Below are 13,170 nucleotides of genomic sequence, written 5' to 3'. Positions count from 1 at the left end.
TGCATACACACACACACACACACACACACACACACACACACACACACACATATATATGTAAATACCAATTTTACCATTTTTTTTCAGTCACCAAGGCAACCTTTAATAAAAACCATCAGCCAACATGGAGAAATCATAGCTCCATGCTCTTGCTTTCAAAGACTTGGGAGTTTCCTCCCTGAGAACAGTCCATTGAACAAGTCCCTCAATAAGTCAAATACAAAGTCCACCAAACAGGGAAGAATGAGGCAATTTCTGAAGCTCACCTTCCCCTTCCCATTTCTGGTTCCGTTATTCTTGATTAAGTCCTTCAGGCTGTCACTCAGACTTCTGCTCAGAGAGAATCAGAGTACCACGAGGGAGTACCCGTCTTTCAACTTAAAAATTGTGGTTAAATGCCTAGTCCATTTCATCAAAACCGCTATCCTCCAAGAAGCTGTCCTCAGAGAAATCCTCCTCAGAGTAGTCATCCTCACTATTGCTGGGATATATACATATATATATATACACACACCACTGTAAGGGGCAATGAAACACTGCTCTCTCTTTGATATGTGTCATGGAGCTTGTAGCCATGTCAGCTGGTAGGGCAGGCCCAGGAGGTAAAAAGGGGCTTGGCCTCTGAGGTAGGAGGTTGTGTCTGGCAGGAATTAAAGGTTTCTTGAGATGGCCAGGGGCATGTCCTATTGCTAGGTCTCCTCCTGGGATAAAGCACTAACTCCAGAAGCCTCCTTCTAGAGATCCACCTACGCAGTTCTGAGTGCACTGGGTACGGGCAATCCCAGAAGAGAGGCAGCATAAATAGACAGCCCTGAGCAGAGCTCTTTCTTGCGCTCCTGCCCTCTTGTGCTCCTGCTACCCCCACTGAGAGGATGACTGAATAAACACAGACTGGTTGCATCTTCTGGTCAGTCTGTCTCTGTGTTATCTAGGTTGGAGCCGAAGACTGTTAAGTTTGGCCTAGCCATGCCACAGATGGTTGGGCAGTTAGAGTAGCCCAAAGGGGATGCTACATATCATAATGGTAAAATTGGTATAAAACATTCATGTATACCCTTCAAAGTCTATATATGCGTTCTTACCAGTACAGATAGAGTCACAAGGTAGAAGAAAGAATCAGGAAGATTCATCTTTCTGAGTTCAAATCTGGCCTCAGATCATTACTAATTATTTAACCTTTAACTTTGTTTGCCTCAATTTCCTCATGTGTAAAATATGTTGAGGGAAGAAATGGCAAGCCACTCCAGTATTTTTATCAAAAAAAAAAGTCCCCCCAAAACAAGGGAAGAGCAATAACAACATTATAGAGTTTAAGGGACTAGTTTATGCATACCCCATAGGACATAACTAAATTTCCTCAACCAATCTGAACACATTTCCTGTGTTCCTCTCCAGTTCATCCAATGGCCTTCAAAGACATTTAAATAGTTCAAGGACTTCTTCACCCTTGTTCTAAAGTCTGTTATTGATTGATTTAAAGCCATACTCATGCATCTCTGATTGAATAATTCATTGAGATATGTTCTAATAAAGTTATCAGTACTGAGTGTGGTAGGAATAATTGAGTGATTGACTCTATGGATCCTCCCACACCCTTGTGTTAGTGTATGGTTCCCATGTATTCCTCTACCCCACCCCACCCCCACATATACTTGCTGCTACTGCAGAATTGAGCTATTTATTCAAACTAACTAGGAATAAAGTTGTGATTTCTAGAGTGTTTTTGCTTCTAGGCAAATCTAATTGGGGCATAAAAAGTAGAAGAGTTATGATATCAAAAGTCAATATTTCTCATAAATCACACACACACACACACACACACACACACACACACACACACACACAAAATCTATTAAACAATTATTAAGCACCTACTATGTACCAGATACTGTTCTAAGCCCAGAGGATACAATTAATAAAAAAGAAAAATAACCACATCTTTTTACAATAGGGGACAACAATCAAAAGGAGATAGAAAAAAAAAGGTAAGAGGGGATAGATCACCAGTACATACCTGGCACAAGATCATGTTGTTCAATGGTACTGATCCCAAGCACAGTAGCAGTTACGGAGTGGATTTCCAAAAGTCAAGTTTCTACTTTTTCTAAAGTAAGGCATTGGGAGTAGTTAGGTATTCTACACTTCACATAGAGCTCTTGTGCGACATACATGCATGCGTGTGTGTGTGTGTGTGTGTTTGTATATTTATGTAGCCTGCATAATCATCTGTTTTACAGGGTGATTTTGAGAATCAAAAAAGCTAACATATGTGAAGCACTTTAGAAAGATTAATGAGTTATATAATTATTACCACTATCTCCCCCACTACCACCACCTCCACCATCACTTCCTCCACCACCATTACATGGGACTAGGCCCACAGTTAGGATAACCTGGGTTCAAATGTAGCCTCAGACACTTTTAGCTGTATGACCTAGAAAAAGTCCCCTAATTTGCTTACCTCAGTTTCCTCATCCATAAAATGGGGATAATATCATCTACCTCCCAAATTATTTTGAGGAGCAAATGTGTTAATAATTATAAAGTGTATAGTAAATGCTATATTAATACTATTATTGTTCATCTCAGTTTCCTCATCTGTAAAATGAGGATAATAATAGCACCTACCTCCCAGATTGTTTTGAGGATCAAATGTGATAATAATTGTAAAGTGTTTAGTAAATAGTCTATTAATACTAACTATTTTAACTACCATTCAGATATTGGCAAATGTCAAGTCAAATCTACAAAGGACAACCAAATAAATCTTCTCAAGATTCTAAGGGACTGCTCTTTTTTTGTGTGATGCATTTGGGATAAAGTGACTTGCCTAGGATCATACAGCTAGTAAATGTTAAGTGTCTAACGTTAGATTTGAACTCAGGTCTTCCTGTCTTCAGGGCTGGCACTCTACACACTACAGCCATCTAGCTGCCCCTAAGGGAGTACTCTTAAAGAACTAGGGTATTTTTATAAGAGTATTGACATTTACCCCCATTCTAGTATTTGTTTGTCTCATATCAATAAGTCAGTTCACATGTCCTCAGTATCATCAATAAGTAATTGATCAATTTAACTTTTTCCAGAGGAATATTTACTAGGGCAACTAGATGGCAGTAGTAGATAGATTGGAAACAGGAAGATTCATCTGCATAAATTCAAATCTGGCTTCAGACACTTACTAGCTGTGTGACCCTAGGCAAGTCACTTAACCCTGTTTGCCACAGATCCTTAATCTATAAAACCACCTCTCCAGTGGTTTGCCACTCCAGTGCCTTTGCCAAGAAAACCCAGAAAAGATCATAAAGAGTCAGATGCCATGTGAAAACAACTGAATAACAAAAATTTACTGTTGAAAGAACAAAAGTGCAAACAGATCTTCCCAAACCAAGATCACACATTCTCTTCTACTACCTTGATATCTGGGGAAGTGGGCTTGAATTTGAAGTGGTTGCTACAAAACATTAATCTCCTCAAACTAACTTATTGATGCAAGCACAGCAGCTAAACAAGTCACTATCTTGAAGCAGAACATGTCATCTCAAGAGCTGACTTACAGTAAGCATGTTATCCCTTGGATGCTTTACCAGCAAATTCTGGCAAGGAGTCTCTTGACTGAATTTCTGCTCTTCTGACCTCTTGGAGTCTCCCAACATCCTGTAACAAATAAAAGAAAATACACTATGAGTATAGTTTGTAGAAACGTAGAAATTGAATTTATTAATTTGCTTATTTTAAAAACCAATCTGAATAGTCTCAACCACTGTATTTTTCAGTGCATGTAAAATATGTCATATCATAATAAATATATTTGAAGAAAGGTCTCCAAAGCTATCTTAGTCTAATCTCCTTTCACAAATAATAATAGCTAACATTTATATAGATAACAAGAACTTTACATTTTTTATCTTATTTGAAGCTTACAACAGCCCTGAGAGGTAAGTGCATTTTACATATGAAGAAACAAACAGAGGTTAAATGACAGTGCAGGATCACACAGCTTACAAGTGTTGTAGGCCAGGTTTGAAACCAGGTTTTCCTCACTCTAGGACCACTGCTCTCTCCTTTACACCCCCTATTGTTGTTAAACTGTTTCAGTCATACCCAAGGCTCTGTGAGCCACTTGAGGTTTTCTTTGGTTTGTCAATTTCTTCTCCAGTTAATTTTACAGATAAGGAAACTGAGGCAACCAGGGTTAAGTGGCTTGCCCAGAGTCACACAGCTTGTGACTTTTTGATTTGAACACAGATTTTCCTTACTCCAGGACCACTACTCTATCCATCATAGCACTTAACTGCTCTCTTTTTTCATTCATGTTTTGTTTTTGTTTCATATACATATGTATGTATGTAAACATGTATTTCTTTACTTTGGGGGGATAGAGGTTCAGAAAAGACCGGTTCTTCCGATCTCATCCATGCTGGAAGTACATTCACCATTGGTCCAGGTCTGATCCAGGGATATATTAAAGCCAGCTCTAACTACTTTGAGAAACCCTATTGTTGAATTTTCAACATGAGCATTTACATCTCAGAAATCAGAGCTTGCTTTATTTTTTGTGTGTATTATCTAAACTTAAGAAGGAAATGGAGAAAATGTTAACAATAAAGTTTAAATGTAAAAGTGTGTCATGGGTATGGTTTCTTCTCACCCCACAGCTGGTCATTAAACAATGATCAGCCCTGGCCCTGATCTCATTATTGACTATCAAGAAGCTTTAATCTGCTCCCTTTCCAACCTCCAACCTTAATAAGCAGTTACCAGGGGATTTCCATATTGATATTAGTTCTGACACCTGAGCATTTTTAGTTCTGCTGCAAGTCAAAACTTTAGGACTCAAGAGATTAGCAACTTCAACCTCTCCAGTAACAGGAATTATATAGTATATATGGGGTGAGAAAGAAGGACTAGAATCTTTGGCATAAGACCTTGTTGAGCCCTTTTCAGGGATACTTATCTACCTTTTGGTGTCTACCTGTCACTAAATTCTCAGCTGTGGCTCCAAAAAACTGTTGGATGCATAGTGGCCACACTCCAATAGCAAATGGATTAAACCAAGTTGAGAAAACCTAACCGGACTCAAAGTCATTAGGAGATGTCAACCCCAAGCATGTGAAGAGTTCCCCCAGTAGAATGGGTGTATGAAAATAATTTCTCCCAATGGCCATAAAGCTGACTCCATGGAAACGTTCAAAGCTTAATCAGATTTTGAAGATGCCACTCATCTATTGCCTCCCAGCCTATTGCCAATCATCTTGATTTTTGTCTTGATACTAGACTTTAATGAGTGGAAGAGAATGAAGCTGAGTACTTAGTGCAACTGCCTCACTTAAATCCAATTCACTCAGTAATCAAAACATCACTTGTGATGTCATTAGTCTCCTTCATAAAAAGGAAGGAAGAACAAGAAAAGGAATTACAAAAATGAGCCACTACAGCAGGATCCTATATCTTCCCCTTTTTAAAATCACCTCTTTGTACAACATACTTCAACTCAAGAGCTAACCTAATTGAGGTTTAAACCTTTGAGGCAAAATGAAAATATTTAAAATATTAGAAGTTTCAAAAGTATCTAATTCCACATTACTAAGGATCATTAAAATATATATACACTCAAGTTAGTATCACATGCTCATGTACTACAGCATAAAAAAAAATTCACAAAAAAATTCCCCCTTTTAACACTTACATCCACATTCTAAGCCTAAAACTCACTGTAAAAAGCTCATTGCGCTGCCTCTTGTCAGTCCAGGATGGCTCCATTTTTTGTTATTTTGACTACATTGCAGTATAATTCAAAATATTTATTTTTGATATTTTTAAATAATAGTAGCTTTTTTCTCCTTCATTTGTTTTGATAGATTGGTATCACTGATCTCCCTCTTGCACCACTATTGAGCTATGGCAGAAATTTCCTTAGGGGATCTTATCATTTTTCTTGGTTGTAAGTCTATTTTAGTTGAATGAGATTCACACTCAGAGGGGAAATATGCTCATTATAGTCAATTTGAATGTTCCTTTCCATCAATTCTCTCTTTTTCTTCCTTTGGAATCCTGAAAAAAAATGAGTCATCATTTCCTTGAAGTTAGAACCTTTCATATGTTTCCAAACTTTAATTAAATGCATGCAAGTTCAGTTTTTTTTTTAATTTCTAAATGACTGGCCCATAAAGTCATGTTCTAAATTATGTACTTTACCCCTGCCTTCAAAGTAATATTAAATGATGCAAAATCACTTTACTCCTACTAGAAAAGTTTTGAAGTGTCTTTTTTCCCCAAAAGGCAGGATAAGGATTATTGTATTGATGGAGAACTAGCAGTCCTTTGCTTTGAAAATATAACTGTACTTCAATGAGGCTGGATTCAATGATCTGCCTTGAGGAATGATCCGATCTCTGGGGCCCAAGCACTCTGCTAAGTATTGATGCCCAATTGTCCAGCAACATTCAGAATCATATCATTGATTTATAGACTATTAGTGCTGAAATTGGACATTTCAGACCATCAAAAACTACTTCCTTCATTTTTTTGTTGATGTTCCATTCTTTCAGTCAAATCCAATTCTTTGTGACTCCCTTTGGGATTTTCTTGGCAAAGATATTGGAGTAATTTGCTATTTCCTTCTTCAGGTCATTTTACATATGGGGAAACTGAGGCAAATAGCATTCAATGACTTACCTAGGGTCACAGTGTCTGAGGCCAAGTTTGAACTCAGAAGAATAAGTCTTCCCAACTCCAGGCCTGGCATTATATATACCTAGATGCTCATTATTTTACCCTCTTCTATAATTCTAGAGGTTCCCTATTTCCTCCAAGATCAAATATAAAAATTAATATTATGCTGTATTATTTAAAAATCAGTTTCTCTGTAACCTATCCTTGTCCTCATTTTGTCAGACCCTACTTCTCAGTCTCATTACCCAGGCAGTTTCTAAAGGTCATGATCAAATAATGTGATTACTCCTAGTCATCTATTCTTTAACCAGCTTAGACTGGGACCCCTTCTAAGTAGGACCCTTTTTTCTATTTACCAGGAAATAGAAACCAATTTGGTCTAAGTCTTCCACAGAATATCCTGTCATTTCTTCTTTTTAAAGTTAGGGGTGAGTTTTTGCTCCAATTTCATGTCCAAACTTAGCATGAGTGAGATGCTTTGACTTTTTGGAAAGTCACTCAACTAATTTCTGTGCCTCCATACTACTCTCCCTTACCTAATATAAGCAACTGATCTTATGATCATCTTATGGCCCTTTTTTTCCTAAATAAGAGACCATTCTTTGCCTCATCTCTTACCTAAACTTATTCTTGGAATGAATATTATCTCAAGTAAACTGAGACCTGGGATAGATTTTTAACAAGTTCTCCCACTGCATCCAGTGCCATTTCTATTCACCCTAATCTTGTCACTAGACCCAGATGGCTCTATAGGAGAAAGTAAGGATGATGGTGACTTTACATGTTTTCACTTAAATCCAATTCACTTGCATGTCATGGCATCACCTCCCTGACATCATGGTCCTTTTTTTATTAAAACTTTTTATTTTTCAAAACATACACGTGGACAATTTTTTTTGAGGCTGGGGTTAAATGACTTGCCCAGGGTCACACAGATAGGAAGTGTTAAGTGTCTGAGACCAGATTTGAACTCAGGTCCTCTTGAATTCAAGGCTGGTGCTCTATCCACTGTGCCACCTAGCTGCCCCCATGGACAGTTCTTCAATGTTTGCCCTTGCAAAACCTTGTATTCTGATTTCCTCTCCCTTCTCCCATGTCCTCCCAAATAGCCCAATATATGTTAAACATGATAGAAACATGTTAAAGCTAATGTATACCTACACATTTATACGATTATTGTACTGCACAAAAAAATCAAATCAAATGAGGAAAAAAAGAAGCAAAATAAAATGCAAGCAACAACAAAAAGAGTGAAAATGCTATGTTGTGAACCATATTCAGTTCCCACAATCCTGTCTCTAGGTGTAGATGGCTCTTTTCATCACTGCAAAACTGGTTAGAATCATCTCATTATTGAAGAGAACCACATCCATCAGAATTGATCATCATATAATCTTCTTGTTGCCATGTATATTGATCTCCTGGTTCTGCTCAGTTCACTCAACATCAGGTCATATAGGTCTCTCCAGACCTTTCTGAAATCTTCCTGCTGGTTATTTCTTACAGAACAATAATATTCCATAACATTCATATACCATAATTTATTCAGCCATTCTCCAATTGATGGGCATCCATTACGTTTCCAGTTTCTAGCCATTAAAAAAAGGGATACCACCAACATTTTTGCACATGTGGATCCCTTTCCATCCTTTAATAAGTCCAGTAAAACACTACTGGGTCAAAAGGTATGCACAATTTGATAGCTTTTTTAGTATAGTTCCAAATTGTTCTCCAGAATTGTTGGATCTGTTCACAATTGCACCAACAATGTATCAGTGTCCCAGTTTCCCCACATCCCCTTTAACATTCATCATTATCTTTTCCTGTCATCTTAGCCAATCTGAGAAGTATGTAGTGATATCTCAGAGTTGTCTTAATTTGCATTTTTTCTGATCAATACTGGTTTAGAGCACCTTTTCATATTATTACAAATAGTTTAAGTTTCTTCATCGGAAAATTGTCCCATATCATTTGACCATTTATCAATTGGAGAATGGCTTGAATTCTTATAAATTTGAGTCAATTCTCTATATATTTTAGAAATGAGGCCTTTACCAGGACCTTTGAATGTAAAAATGTTTCCCCAGTTTATTGCTTTCCTTCTAATCTTGTCTGCATTAGTTTTGTATATACAAAAACTTTTTAACTTAATATAATCAAAATTATCTATTTTGTGATCAAGAATGATCTTCAGTTCTTCTTTGGTCACAAATTCCTTCCTCCTCCACAGATCTGAGAGGTTCTTCCAATTTGTTTATAATATTATTCTTATGTCTAGATCATGAACCCATTTCAACCTTATGCTTGTATACTGTATTAGGTGTGGGTCAATGCCCAGTTTTTGCCATACGAGTTTCCAATTTCCCCAGCAGTTTTTGTCAAATAGTGAATTCTTATCCCAAAAACTGGGATCTTTGGGTTTGTCCAACACTAGATTACTATAATCATTGACTACTTTGTCCCGTGAACCTAATCTATTCCATTGATCAACTACTCTATTTATTAGCCAATAACAAATGGTTTTGATGATTGATGATTTATAAATATAATTTTAGATCTGGTACAGCTAAGCCACCTTCATTTGCATTTTTTCATTAATTCCCTTGAAATTCTTGACCTTTTATTCTTCCAGATGAATTTTGTTGTTATTTTTTCTAGGTCAGTAAAATAATTTCTTGAGAGTTTGATTGGTATAGCTCTAAATAAATAATCAGTTTAGGTAGTATTGTCATCTTTATTATATTTGCTTAATCTATCCAAGAGCACTTGATATTTTTCCAATTGTTTATATTTGACTTTAGTTGTGTGGAAAGTGTTTTGTAGTTTTGCACATATAGTTCCTGACTTTCCCTTGGCAGATAAGAGTCCCAAATATTTTATATTATTGACAGTTATTTTAAATGGAATTTCTCTTTGTATCTCTTGCTGTTGGATTTTGTTAGTCATATGTAAAAATGCTGATGATTTATGTGGATATATTTTGTATCCTGCAACTTTGCTAAATTTTGTATTATATCTAATAGTTTTTTAGTTGATTCTCTAGGGTTCTCTAAGTATACCATCACATTATCTGAAAAGAGTGATAATTTTGTTTCCTCATTAATTACTCTACTTCCTTTAATTCCTTTTCCTCTCTTATAGCCAAAGCTAGCATTTCTGATACACTATTAAATAGTCATGGTGATAGTGGATAACTTTGTTTTACCCTTGATCTTATTGGGAATGGTTCCAGTTTATCTCCATTACATATAATGCTAAATGATGGTTTTAAATAGATGCTACTGATTATTTTATGGAAAAGTCCATTTATTCCTATACTTTCTAGTGTTTTTAATAGGAATGGGTGTTACAATTTATCAAATGCTTTTCCTGCATCTATTGAGATAATCAGATGGTTTTTATTAATTTGGTTATTGATATAGTCAGTTATGCTATTAGTTTTCCTAATATTGAACTAGCTCTGCATTCCTGGTATAAATCCTATTTGGTTATAGTATATTATCCTGGGGATGACTTTCTGTAATCTCATTGCTAATATTTTATTTTTTTTTGCATCAATATTCATTGGGGAAATTAGTCTATAATTTTCTTTCTCTGTTTTCATCCTACTTGATTTAGGTATCAGTACCATTTCTGTGTCATAAAAGGAATTTGGTAGGAGTCCTTCTTTCCCTTATCATTGTCCTTTTCGAGAAGGAAAAACAAACAATAAGAGGTAAGTTTTCAAAGTTGGGGTAAAAATCCTGATTGGTTTTGTTTTCTAGCCAAGATTACTAGTCAGTTGATGCCCATCAAGAAATTAGCATTCTCAATTGCCAAAGAAGGATGTAATCATCTATACCTGAAAGCCATCCCATGTAGCAATTGGGATTGCCTTACCTTTTAATGTCTAAATCATGTATTGTCAGACTGATTAAAAGGAAAACACCCCTAGGTGTAAAAGACCCAGTGTTTAGCACAGTGCTGGGCACATAGTAAGTACTTAAAATGTTTTTTTTTTTACTATTGACAAATTGAGCCATATAGGTGAAATTACTGGTCATTGTCAGCTCATGGTTTGAACTTTCCATTTTAATAAAGCAGTAATTTGGCAAAAATTACTGGACAATATTTTCCATGATTGCATTCCTTCTGGTGACAAAATTGGTTTGATTTTTTAAAATAAATATTATTCATATTTAGTTTTAAACTACATTTCCCAATACATTCTTCTTCCTCTCCTCAGAGATCCCTTTATCACAAAGAAGAAAAATTGGGAGGAAAAGAGTTCAGCACAACTAACTTACACATTGAAAAGTCTAATGTTAGCAGCTCTCTTTTCAAGGCAAAAATATTAGAAACTGAATCAATATCCATCAATTGGGAAATGGCTCAATAAATTGTGGTATGTATTTGTGATGGGATATTAATGTTCCATGGGAAATGATGAGCAGGATGCTCTCAGGAAAAAAAACCTGGAAAGTCCTTCATGCACTCAAGCAAAGTGAAATGTACTGCATACAAAGTAATAGTAATGTTCTGGGATATCCAGCTATAAATGGCTTTACTATTCTCAGTAGTATAATCATTCAGGACTATGAAGAAAATTCCTATCCATACCCAGAGAAGGAAATGATTGGGTCTGAATAAAGCATTCTTTCTCCCACTATTTCTCTCTTTTTCGAAACTTAATTTTTCTTGAGGGTTTTTGTTTTCATACAGATGGGAGATCTATGTTTTCTTCACAACTTGACTGTTATGGAAATGTTTTGCATAACTTCACATGTGGTTTCTTAATTGTAGGGGTAGGTGAGAGAACCAAGAACTCAAAAAATTTAAAATCAAATATTTTTTTTGTTTTAAATGTAACTGAGAAAATATTAATAAATAAAAGAAAATACTTTAAAAAAAAAAAGAAAAGTCTAATGTTCTAGCTAGTGTTAACTACCCATGGTTCCTCACTTCTGCAGAAAATAATGGGAAGGAGAAAAATATTAAAATATTAAATAAAATAAAAAAATAAATTAAAAAACATTAAATAAATAAAAATATTTTTAAAAAAGAAAAGTCTAACATTATAACTAATGTTAACCACCTCACTTCTGCAAAAAATAATGGGAAAGTATAGAAGGTGCTAGGCATTTTAAAAAATGGCAACCATATAAGGAAGGAAACTCCATATGGAAACCCCATTAGAAAAACTAGTAGTAGAAGTATTTTTCTGAAAGAGCACTCTGGTCCATGTATGAAAGCATCCATTCTATGTTGGAAGGGATGTGGGAAAACTGGGACACTAATACATTGTTGGTGGAGTTGTGAACTGGAGAGCAACCATTCTGGAGAGCAATTTGGAACTCTGCCCAAAGAGCTATCAAAATGTGCATACCCTTTGATCCAGCAGTGTTTCTACTGGGTTTATATGTCAAAGAGATCTTAAAGGAAGGGAAGGGACTCACATGTGTAAAAATGTTTGTGGCAGGGGAAAAGTGAAAAATGAAGGAGTAAGCTAAGCGGAAGGATAGACAGAAATTGTGAGGAAAAGGGGTAAGAAAAGGGGAAGAACTCTAAAGTGGGGAGAGGGATCCTAAAAAGGGAGAGCTATGAAAGGCAAGTGGTGCTCACAAGTCTGAAAAGGCAGACAAGCGGGAAGGAAAGGAGAAAAGCATAAGCAGGGGTTAACAAGATGGCAAGAAATACAGAATTAGTAATTTTAACCATAAATGTGAATGGAGTAAATTCCCCCATAAAGCTGAAGCAGATAGCAGACTGGATTAAAAGCTTACAATATGTTGTTTACAAGAAACATACTTGAAGCAAGGCAATACACACAGAGTGAAGGTAAAAGATGGGAGCAGAATCTACTATGCTTCAGGTAAAGTCAAAAAAAGCAGAGGTAGCCATCCTGATCTCAGATGAAGCAAAAGTAAAAATTGATCTAATTAAAAGAGATAAGGAAGGGCACTATATCTTGCTAAAGGGTAGCATAGATAATGAAGCAATATCAATATTAAACATAGTTGAAAGAAGAAATAGAGAGCAAAACTATAATAGTGGGAGATCTCAACCTTGCACTCTCAGAATTAGATAAATCAAACTACAAAACAAATAAGAAAGAAGTCAAAGAGGTAAATAGAATATTAGAAAAGTTAGGTATGATAGATCTTTGGAGAAACCCAAATGGAGACAGAAAAGAGTACACTTTCTTCTCAGCAGTTCATGGAACCTATACCAAAATTGACCATATATTAAGACATAAAAACCTCAAATTCAAATGCAGAAAGGAAGAAATAGTAAATGCATCCTTTTCAGATCACGATGCAATGAAAATTACATTCAATAAAAAGCCAGGGAAAAATAGACCAAAAATAGACATAATTGGAAACTGAATAATCTACTAAAGAATGATTGGGTGAAACAGCAAATCATAGACACAATTAATAATTTCACCCAAGAGAATGACAACAATGAGACTACACACAAAAATTTGTGGGATGCAGCCAAAGCAGTAACAAAGGG

This window comes from Sminthopsis crassicaudata, chromosome 3 (assembly GCF_048593235.1).
Source record: "Sminthopsis crassicaudata isolate SCR6 chromosome 3, ASM4859323v1, whole genome shotgun sequence".
NCBI lineage: Eukaryota > Metazoa > Chordata > Mammalia > Dasyuromorphia > Dasyuridae > Sminthopsis > Sminthopsis crassicaudata.
Note: the sequence above shows the minus strand (reverse complement) of the source record.